Here is a 12,214-nt window from a genome sequence, read left to right on the forward strand (position 1 = left end):
ATATGTTTAGTTCAGAGAATGAAGCCTATCCTAAATTAATTTAATTCAGGGATGATAAAGAAAATCATGCAGGAAACCTGAACATGTAGGAAAATGAAAATCCAGATCTCTGAAAGTAGTATAAAAATCATAAGCATTAGGAGGGTTAATAAACCCACTTCTTTTCAATAATGTCTCCATCCCATCATTTTCATAGAAAAATCTGAGTCATTGGGAATCATTTTCTTGTGCGGTGTTGTCCAATACAGCAGTTACAAGCTACACACAGCTACTGAGCACCTGAAGTGTGGCTAACACGAAATGAGATGTGCTGTCAGTGATGCACAGTAAAATGTGAAGACTTAATATGAAAAATTGTTCATATAGGCCGGGCGCGGTGGCTCAAACCTGTAATCCCAGCACTTTGGGAGGCCGAGACGGGCGGATCACGAGGTCAGCAGATCGAGACCATCCTGGCTAACATGGTGAAACCCCGTCTCTACTAAAAAATACAAAAAACTAGCCGGGCAAGGCGGTGGGCGCCTGTAGTCCCAGCTACTCAGGAGGCTGAGGCAGGAGAATGGTGTAAACCTGGGAGGCGGAGCTTACAGTGAGCTGAGATCCGGCCACTGCACTCCAGCCTGGGCGACAGAGCGAGACTCCGTCTCAAAAAAAAAAAGAAAAAAAAAAAAAAAAGAAAAATTGTTCACATAGATTACATATAGAAACAATGTATATATGTAGGTTTTACATATACTGAATTATGTAGAACATCATTTCACCTGTTTTTAATTTGGTTACTAGAAAATTTCAGTTATATATATGGCTCACATATTTCTGTCAGATAGCACTATTCTGATGCATTTAATAGGAAGTAGAACATTTTTGCTTTTGGGGGCAGCCAGTTCTGTGGATAAACACTACACACTATTATTTGCAAAAACTAGATGGAATAAGCATGAGAATTAGCCTAAGAATCTGGGCCTTTGGCAGAGGGCCAACTGGGGAAAATCCCTGTGAAATTGAGTGAGAAGCATCACTGGTTATAGGAGTAGCAACTAGGGTATTTCCATGGACAGATGGGGTGTGGGAAGACAGGCCATGAACACAGTATGAAGAAAAGACGCACGAGCAGGCGAAGAGGAGAACAAATAAAAAGAGTAAATGGTATAGCTTATGTCCTGGATTTTGGTAACTGGCTTGTAGACTTTCCTTAGGGAGAGGGAGATCTTCTGAAACAAAACATTTTGAGAGAGGTTGACGGTTACCAGGAACAAGCAAGACAGGGTTCTACTGGTCCTAATAGTCTAGTGTGGGCTCTTCATTTTCTGGGAAAGGTGATCTGAGGAGGGTAAAGCCTGGCCTGGTTCAGTTTCCTGTGTGCATGATGAGAAGGGAGCTGTAAGATGTAAACAGCAAGAGAATCTTCTGGAAGTCCAGTTCTGCAGGAAGACTAAACAGATTAGTAAGTAAGAGGCAAAATGATTATAAAAGGTGGGGTGGGAAATCTAAATATTCTGGCTACAGATCCTTGGTTTTGCTTTCTTCTTACCTTTCTAGGAATTTAGGACTTCAATTTGCTTAAGAGGTAGCCAGAAAACGTCCTCTTATCTATGTTTTTGTTGAGTGACTACTGGTCTGAACAGCTTGGCTGTAGTCCTACCGTTATGTAAGAACTATGGAATTCAGGTCAAGATATGCTTTATAAGGAAGCTGAACTGCTACTGGAGGGAGCAGTGACTCTAAAAAGAAATTTTGGTCTCTGCATTCTCTAGCTGAATTTTGGGTTCTGTTTTTAACCAAACTAGTCTTTCTTTGGGGGCTTACCTTAATATCAAGGTATTATCTTTGGAAACAAAAAAAGAATCTACTAATAAGATGAGAGGGCCAAGCTGGGAAGAAAAAATTGGCCAATTTTCCTTGCCTACAACATGAGCTAGCCTGTATTATCCTCTTTATTTTCTGAGTTTCATCTGTCATTTTAAAACTTAGAAGGTAATTTAAAAAAAGTAATTAGAAGAATTAGAAAGGATAAGTGAGGCCGGGCGCGGTGGCTCAAGCCTGTAATCCCAGCACTTTGGGAGGCCGAGACTGGCGGATCACGAGGTCAGGAGATCGAGACCATCCTGGCTAACACGGTGAAACCCCGTCTCTACTAAAAAATACAAAAAACTAGCCGGGCGAGGTGGCGGGCGCCTGTAGTCCCGGCTACTCGGGAGGCTGAGGCAGGAGAATGGCGTAAAAACCCGGGAGGCAGAGCTTGCAGTGAGCTGAGATCCGGCCACTGCACTCCAGCCTGGGCGACACAGCGAGACTCCGTCTCAAAAAAAAAAAAAAAAAAAAAAAAAAAAGAAAGGATAAGCGATTAAACACATACATAAACCTGAAAGAGAACCCAGTTTAAACCAAAAGTTCCAATGTTGGGCTAAACAGATCCTATGAGTTGAGAGCAATGTCCAAATAACAGGCTACCGGTTGGCTCCACAAGGGCCATGTCTGCTCTGGGGCAGATGCAGCAGAGCTTGCCACCATGTACTGGCCTCATTATGCAAATAAAATAACTTTTCTTGTTCTAGACATCTTATTTTTATTAAATCAAGTTGAAGACTGCATTCACTTTTGTGACAATCAGGAAGAATGTTAACTAGGAATTTTTGAGGGAAAATTGCCAGTACTGGTCATATTTTAAATGCACTTAACCAATGAACCAGTGATTAGGCATCTGGAAATACTGTCCTAAAATACCGTATGTATGCACGTGTAAGGATGGTCATCAAGGCATTCTTTTTGATGTTCAGTTACATAAGATAACCTGAATGGGGAAAAAAACAAGTTGCAATAAAAATATTTATAAGATAATCCAAGTATATAAAAATGACTTTGTGATCATGTATAAACACATTTAAAATGTTCTGAAAGATACAAACTATTAACAGTGATCATCCATAGAAATGAAACTGGGAGTAGGAGAACTTTTCTCTTTTTTTTTTTTTTTTTTGAGACGGAGTCTCGCTCTGTCGCCCAGGCTAGAGTACAGTGGCCGCCTTCCAGGTTCAAGCGATTCTCCTCCCTCAGCCTCCCAAGTAGCTGGGATTACAGGGGCCCACCACCACAACCAGCTAATTTTTGTATTTTTAGTAAACATGGGGTTTCACCATGTTGGCCAGACTGGTCTTGAACTCGTGACCTCAGGCGATCCACCCGCGTTGGTCTCCTAAAGTGCACAGGCATGAGCCACCGCACCTGGCCAGAACTTTTTATTTATGATTTGAAAATTTAAAGTACACACATAAATATTTTTTAATAACAAAAAAATAGGCTCCAGCGAACCCAGTTTTTCATACAAGGCAGCCTATGGCCCTGCTCTGAAGACACATCCTGAGTCCCCACTTCCCCTGCTTTCAAAAACCCTGCCTTCCTCTCCCTCTTCACTGTATATGCATAAAGCAGCCGTATCCGAGCAAAATCTAACACAACAGAGCACTTTTCAACACCAAGACACCAAACACAGACACAGCTGCAAGTGCAGCTGAAGTTCACACAAAGCTCTTCTCCCTTCTATTTGCATAAAGCAGGGAGGGGGGTGGGAAAGAGTAAAAGACAGTGAGGGTCACAAAAATTTATCTATAATGCCAAGGACTGAAATACCAGCTGAGACTTGAAGCCTCAGAGCTAAAGTAAATAATCACACCTTCCTTTTCAATGCTTTGTATCAGTGATGAGAAATTCACTGAAGAAAACCCAAATCCTAAACAGACATATCCATCCCTTTTTATACCTGAGGTAAAAGAAAACAATGTAATTGCGTTTTGCTGCTTCCATGTGTACTTCTGGAAGCAGAAATCAAAAAAGGGAGCCTGCATCATTATTGTGGGCTGGTCATTTTATCTTTGTTGCAGTGTGCTTGCTTCATGAGGCCACATGTCTTTCTGCTTCAGAACTGAACCTGCTACTGGGTACAGCTTTCTAATCTCAAATAAAACTACCTTTAATGTAATAGCAAATGTTGAACAATAGATTCAATTGTATGACAAGCAGCACAGAGATGAATTACTACAAATACACAGAAAACAAAGTTAAATATAATTATCCTGGGACAGTATGAAATTCTTTTTTGCTGTTCTTTCTTCCTTAGTTTGTCATAAAATATAACAAACTTTTCCGATAGCCATTATCTCTATCTTCAAAATCCATCCAGAACTTCACCATTTCTGTTAACTTTCATGGCTGACACCCTGGTCCGAGCCACCGTATCTCACACGCATTAACCTAACAGCCTCCACACCCAGTCTCCCTGATTCTGACCTTGCTGCCTTATAATTTATTCTCTCTACATAGTAGACAGAGTGATTCCTGATAAACTGTAAGGAAGATCACTTCAGTCCTCAACTCAAGGTCCCTCAATTATTCCACATTTTAGAGTAAAGCAAAAGGCCTCTGGACGGCTTTCAAGAATTTCTGTGACTTGGTCACCATGATCTCTTTGACTTTATCCTCCTAACTCCCTTGACTCATTTATGCTCCAGCCCACCCACCTACTCCCTTGTTTTGGAACATGTCAGTCATACTCCTGCCTCAGGGCCTCTGCACTGACTGTTTCCAGCACCTGGAAGTGCTTGCCCATCAACTGTCAGTTTCTCAATAAGGCCTAATCTGATGACACCACTCAAAACAGAAATCCCTTCCCTGCCACTCCTAATCTCCCCCGACTCAGCCCATAACATACACACAAAGTTTGTATGTATACCTATATATATGCAGCATATACCTTATTACTTATATAACTTCCTTAATTCACTCCTGATTTCAAAATATTTGAGATCCACCAAGGCAGAGATCTTTGCTGGGTTTTATTTACCACTGTATCCTCACTAGCTACATGCCTGGATGACAGCAGATGCTCAGTGAGTATTTGGCAAATGAACAAATAAATCATTTTATCCACCACAAAAACTATCAAGGCAGGCTGATTCTCCAGTCTCCTAAGCAATCATTCTTTTCATATTTCAAGAGCTGGACCTTTCTTACAAATCATTATCAGTCCTCCTCTTCCAGGAACCTTACCTTGATAATCTGAGCTGACCATGAGACCTCCCCTTTCTCTGAATTTTCATAGCCCCATCATCTCATTGTATTTGGTTTCGTGTCAATGTCTCATCCATCCTTTAACTTCCTTAAGTACAGAGTCTGGGTTTCTCACAGCTTTGAGTTCCCTAATAGTCCCTCTTTTCTGAAGGTAGACAGTTTCTTTTTTTTTTTTTAAAGACAGAGTTTTGCTCTTATTGACCAGCCTGGAGTGCGATGGAGCGATCATAGCTCACTGCAACCTCTGCCTCCTGGGTTCAAGGGATTCTCCTGCTTCAGCTTCCCTAACAGCTGGAATTACAGGCGCCCACCACCACGCCCGCCTAATTTTTGTATTTTTAGTAGAGATGGGATTTCACCATATTGGCCAGGATGGTCTCGAGCTCCTGATATCACGTGATCCACCAGCCTCATCCTCCCAAAGTGCTGGGATTACAGGCGTGAACCACTGCACCCAGCCTCTGAAGGTATAAAATTTCTATACCTAGCCAAATGAACTTCAGAGACACAGACAACATTTAGTCCAAAAGGTATAAATGGAATCAGCTCATAGATCCATTCTCAATGGCCTGAGAGTGTCTTTTAAAAGAAAACATTTAAATGTAAACAGCTTATGTGGGGCCCAGGCTCTTCAATTCTCTCCAGGTAGTTCTAGTCTACAACACAACCCAGTCTGAAACCTGCTCTGTTGACTGCTGCTCAGTCTACAGACACAATGAGCGGTAGACTCACTGGCAGCTCAACACCTTCCCCTGAACTGGAGTGCTTTTCTCATGCCAATTCCTTGACAGACTCTATAACTTCCATAACTGCCTTTCCTTTAATATTAACGCTTTAAAATATGAGGAAGCTGGAATAGCTACTAATTATAGCTGAGTTCATGATACCTATAACAAATTGGGATTTTTTTTTTTTTGAGACAGAATTTTGCTATTATCACCCAGGCTGGAGTACAATGGCATGATCTCTGCACGCTGTAACCTCTGCCTCCCGGGTTCAAGTGATTCTCCTGCCTCAGCCTCCCAAGTAGCTGGGATTATAGGTGCCCGCCATCACGCCCAGCTAATTTTTGCATTTTTAATAGAGACGGGGTTTCACCATGTTGACTAGGCTGGTCTCGAACCCCTGACCTCAGGTGATCCTCCCGCCTTGGTCTCCTGAAGTGCTGGGATTACAGGCATGAGCCACTATGCCTGGCCCTGAAATTTTTATATGATTACATCTAATTACAATTACTTAAGACTAAAAAGAACATCTGGCTTTAAGTCATCAGACAAAAAAAAAAGCTTTATATTTGACTGTGAGTCTTAATTTCTGAAACCCATTGCTATTTAAACAAAACCAAACGTTCCATTTAAGAAAACGTTATCCTAAAGCTACTGCTTACTGAGTTAAGATGAGCAAGAGTGCACCCTAAAATGAACTGAGGCAGTGTGGGAGGTGGAGAGTTAGGTGCCTCTACTCCTAGCTGATCTACTCACTGTCTCGAGTATCAACTTTATTGATTCATAATAGAAGGATGACAGAAGCTGCATATATATCTCAGAGTCCCTAGGTTAAAATGAAATAGCAAAAGCTCATTTCTTTATAAATTATGAAGTACTAGATAAATACAGAGAACAGAACAAACAGGTTTGATATCTGGCTCTGTCATTTCTGACTCATGTAATCTGAGGTACACAACCTACCAGGTTCAAGCTCCAGTCTGGAATGTAAGAAGGGCTAACAAAGAAGTGGCTTATGTTGTCATCTGACATCACTGCTGGATTCTTGAATAAGGGGATTCAAAGCAAACATTATTTTCTTGCTTGTGGCTTCCTCACATAGTTTGCCGGGAAATAAACTGAGTAAATCCATTTAAAGTGCTTTGGCATAGTAACTGACCCAATAAATGCTCACAAGGCCAACAATAGCTTATGAATCTTTTTTTTTTTTTTTTTTGAGATGGAGTCTCGCTCTCTCACCGAGGCTGGAGTGCAGTGGCGTGATCTCGGCTCACTGCAACCTCCGCCTCCCAGGTTCACGCCATTCTCCTGCCTCAGCCTCCCGAGTAGCTGGGACTACAGGTGCCTGCCACCACGCCCGGCTAATTTTTTTTATATGTTTAGTAGAGATGGGGTTTCATCGTGTTAGCCAGGATGGTCTCGATCTCCTGACCTTGTGATCCACCCGCCTCGGCGTCCCAAAGTGCTGGGATTACAGGCGTGAGCCACTGTGCCCGGCCGGCTTATGAATCTTAAGAATTTTCTATATATTTGTTGATTACTGGTTTGCATAATGGGAGGCGTATATTTACCAAACACTATGTATGTGCTAGACACTGTGCCAAGGCATATGTCATACTTCTCTCAATTTTCAAAAGAATTCTGTGTGGAAATCATCAGTAGAAAAACATTCATAGCTTTGCTTCCCACAGGGAAGGATAGGATGTTAGTGCTAGGGTGAGAAAGAGGTTATGTCTTAATTATACACAAAATGAACGGGTGGCATTTTGAAGTTCAAATGACCCATTTTTGTTGGTCTGAGAACGAGTCTCTAAGCTGGTTGCCAACGATCCTGCTTTCTAATATTTACACCGTCTCCACTGAAAACTTTCACCTACCCCAGATCCAGAGTTGGTCTCTGCAACCAACAGGATGTGGCAGAACGGATGTGACTTGCATGTTTACATTATAAAGAACATGACAGCTCCCATTTTGGGTGATTTTTCATACTCTTAACTTTTCTGAATCGCTTAGAAACCATAGCAATTTATAACCAATACAGTTGGATTACTGACATTCACTCAGTAGGGGTAGGGACTGTCTCAAAGAATTTTCCTGCCACAAACAGCTGACATTAAATGCTGATTAAGAAAATAATGGCTGGCCGGGTGCGGTGGCTCAAGCCTGTAATCGCAGCACTTTGGGAGGTCAAGACGGGCGGATCATGAGGTCAGGAGATCGAGACCATCCTGGCTAACACGGTGAAACCCCGTCTCTACTGAAAAATACAAAAAACTAGCCGGGCAAGGTGGCGGGCGCCTGTAGTCCCAGCTACTTGGGAGGCTGAGGCAGGAGAATGGTGTAAACCCAGGAGGCGGAGCTTGCAGTGAGCTGAGATCCGGCCACTGCACTCCAGCCTGGGCGACACAGCAAGACTCCGTCTCAAAAAAACAAAAAACAAAAAACAAAATAACGGTCGACCATGAAAGAATTCAAGCATAGCAGCCTTGTGTATTGGGATGGAGTCTGGAGAGTATTTCTGCAACATTTTCAGCTGTGTTGTTTTATTCAGAAAATATTTATGAAATATTGTGTGTGATCTGATTAGAAAGCAACATTTGTTAAAAGTCAAAAAGCTGGACACAGCAGCTCATGTCTGTAACTCAAACCCCTTGGGAGGAGGAGGCAGGAGGATTGCTTGAGGCCAGGAGTTTGAGACCAGCCTGGGCAACATGGCAAGATCCTGTCTCTATTTAAAAAAAAAAAAAAAAAAAAAAAAAAAAATTAGCTGGTCACAGTGTCTCATGCCTGTAGTCCCAGCTGCTTGGGAGACTGAGGAGGGAGGATCACGTGAGTCCCAGGAGTTTGTGGCTGCAGTGAGCTATGACTGCACCACTATACTCCAGCCTGGGCAACAGAGTGAGCCCTATCCCCCCAAAAAAAAGTCAAAAGAGAAAAAATAGTGAAGTTACATAATTTAAGCAGTTATTTAAAAAATATACACCACACAAGGAAACTTCTGCAGGCCTGAGAGAAGTGGAGCAGTTACACATTGCCCCTTGGTGTCTGGGGGCCAGTGGACAGAAGTGGAAAGGGGATACGAACTCTGCTATTCTTAGGGGACAGACAACGGGTGCATCAGAAGGTTTAAAAAACTGGGGGACCAGCAGGTTCATTCTTTGAAGACAAAGCAACTTAGTGCTGAGGAAAGAGCTCCTTGCCAAACTAGATATATTATTTAAGTGCTCAGGGTCGCCTCAATATTCAAGATTAATGGATCACTTACACTTTGCAAATGACAGCAAGACGTCTTGTTGCCAGTGGGATCTACCCAACCATCATTTGAATTCTGCATATACCAATAATCCACTCCACTATATTACAGCCCCCCTATTACTCCAGGTCCTCTAAGAAAATCCGTAAAATGTCAAAAGGGAAGCTTATAAGAGAAAGATAAACACAAAGACTCATCCCCCAAAGCTCCACCTGTAGGACATTTTCTCTGATAACTTCTCCCTCTCCCCATCTCCTGGGGATGCCTCCTTTCTGTTCCCATAGCACCATCTGTACAACTGCTGTACTATACAAGCATACTGTATTGTCATTATTTGTTGACTGTTTCTCCCATTAAAATAAGTCTTTAAGGGTGGATTACCCTTTCCACTTTCCCAACTACGCCAACAATGCTGGCACACACTCATTTAAGTAAGGGCCTCTGATGTGCTACTTCTGTGTTAAAAAAGACATCTGATTAAGTCCCTACCCTCAAAAAGTATACACTCTGGTACAGAAATGCGAACATATGAACTGGTGATTACAGTACAATTAAGTGCTTTGTGAGACTGCCATAGCAGTAAATGTGAAGGCCATGCCACCCATAGCTGAGGAATGCAGGAGGTAGGCAAAAAGTGGGGCAAAGGGCCTTCTTGGCCAGAGAAGCAGAAAGCAAACAGGTGGCAAGGAGAGTACGGCTATGAAGGAAGCCTGCATTTGGTCCAGCATACACAGAGGGTGACAGAAATGAAACAGAGGTCTCATGAGCTCCCAGGGCAGGAGAGGGTCAATGGTGTGAGAGATGCTTACATAGACAAAAGCTCAATGACAGATGTAGAGCATGGAGTGAGAGGCACAGTAAGTCTCTGATTAGGCTCCTTCCTAATCAGGGAACTGAGGGTGGGGTGGTATAGAGCTGGGGTAGGAGAGCTACTGAAGCAGCTTCTTCCTACTCATGGGGCCAGATGGTCTTAGGACAAAATGGATAGGGCTATAGTGACAGGTACTGGGCTGCTCATCATGAGGAGTTCAACAGAGGACTTGCTTGGGCCACTAAGAAACACTTTAAATAATGCAAGAAGATACTTAGGCAAATGTAAACAGTGATCCTAAAATGATCAGTATTCTGGAATAATTTCTTTTTAAAGTTCTACCATTTGGAGTCAGAATCTCATATGTAGATAAAAAAGTCAAAATAGTCAGAGGGAAAAAGCCCTAACTAAATGCTCAAATTTAGTCCATGGTTAGGGAGTCACTAATTCTTTCTCCAGTCAACTCAAAAAAATGTATTTTTGGCCAGGTGCGGTGGCTCAGGCCTGTAATCCTAGCACTTTGGGTGGCTGAGGCACGCAGATTGCCTGAGCTCAGGAGTTCGAGACCAGCCTGGGCAACACAGTGAAACCCTGTCTCTACTAAAAAAACAAAAAATTAGCTGGGCGTGGTGGTGCATGGCTATAATCCCAGCTACTCGGGAGACTAAGGCAGGAGAATCACTTGAACCTGGAAGGTGGAGGTTGTGGTGAGCTGAGATCATGCCACTGCACTCCAGCCTGAGTGACACAGTAAGATTCCATTAAAAAAAAAAAAAAAAAAAAAAAAATTGTTTTTTTCCCCACAAAGAGCTTACTTAATCTCTTTTTCTCTAGAACTTCTCCCAAGATAACCAATTTCTTACTTTCTATGACTTCCACTCTCACTTTTGGCCCTTTTCATAATTCTCTTGGCCCTGTTTGGGCCATGACCTTATGTCAAAAATTTCTGTTCCAGGGAATGCTAGGTACAAGACTCCAGATGGGCCTAATTTCAGTTACCATTCAGTATAGGAGAGGGAAGAGAAGTGTGAGAAAGCCCAAGGATGGATCTGAGGGAAGATAAGAGAAAATGTGGTTCCTAATTCAAGATGAGATTAAGTTCTACTTTCTAGTATTTATTTTGAAGAAGTCAAGGAATCAAGAAAATCTCTGAACACTTACATACTGCTGATGAGACCGTACATTAGTTCAGTGTGGAAAGCAGTTTGGAGGTTTCTCAAAGAAATAAAAATATTATTCAACTATACTACTATTTAACCCAGTAATCCCATTACTGAGTATATACCCAAAAGAAAATAAATTGTTTGGCCGGGCATGGTGGCTCATGCCTGTAATCCCAGCCCTTTGGGAGGCTGAGGTGGGCAGATCATGGGGTCAAGAGATAGAGACCATCCTGGCCAACATGTGAAACTCCATCTCTACTAAAAATGCAAAAATTAGCTGGGCGTGGTGGCACGTGCCTGTAGTCCCAGCTACTATGGAGGCTGAGGTAGGGGAATTGCTTGAACCCGGGAGGCAGAGACTGCAGTGAGCTGAGATTGTGCCACTGCACTCCAGCCTGGCAACAGAAAGAAAAAAGACTCTGTCTCAGAAAGAAAAAAGGAAAATACATCAATTTACCAAAAATGCACCTGCATGTGCATGCTTACTGCAGCTCCATTCGCAATAGCAAAGATGTGAAATCAAACTAGGTGCCCATCAACAGTGGACTGGACAAAGAAAATGTGGTACATATACATTATGAAATACTACACAGCCATTAAAAAAAAAGAATGAAATTATGTCCCTTGCACCACCATAGATTCAGCTGGAGGCCATTATTCTAAGTGAATTAACCCAGAAACAAAAAATGCCACATATTCTCAGTTTTCTTTTTCTTTTTTTTAATTTTTTGAGACGGAGTCTCACTCCGTGGCCCGGGCTGGAGTGCAGTGGCCGGATCTCAGCTCACTGCAAGCTCCGTCTCCTGGGTTTATGCCATTCTCCTGCCTCAGTCTCCCGAGTAGCTGGGACTACAGGCACCCGCCACCTCGCCTGGCTAGTTTTTTGTATTTTTCAGTAGAGACGGGGTTTCACTGTGTTAGCCAGGATGGTCTCGATCTCCTGACCTCGTGATCCGCCCGTCTCGGCCTCCCAAAGTGCTGGGATTACAGGCTTGAGCCACCGTGCCCGGCCATATTCTCAGTTTTAAGTAGGTGCTAAACACTGGGTATATACAGACATAAAGATGGAAACAATAGACAATGGTGACTCCAAAAGGGGAAGAGGAGAAAAGGGTGAAAGACCGAAAAGCTACATATTGGGTACTATGTTAACTATTTGGGTGACAGCTTCAATAGAGCCTAAACCTAAGCATCATAC

General features: G+C 42.7%; 1 protein-coding gene across 2 annotated transcripts in view; it reads right to left on the reverse strand.

Annotated features, from left to right (window-relative positions):
* Positions 1-12,214, reverse strand: part of LOC105480388 (SWI/SNF related BAF chromatin remodeling complex subunit C1) — a 199,557-nt gene that overhangs the window by 26,871 nt on the left and 160,472 nt on the right. The window lies entirely within an intron of this gene.

This window comes from Macaca nemestrina, chromosome 2 (assembly GCF_043159975.1).
Source record: "Macaca nemestrina isolate mMacNem1 chromosome 2, mMacNem.hap1, whole genome shotgun sequence".
Classification (NCBI taxonomy): domain Eukaryota; kingdom Metazoa; phylum Chordata; class Mammalia; order Primates; family Cercopithecidae; genus Macaca; species Macaca nemestrina.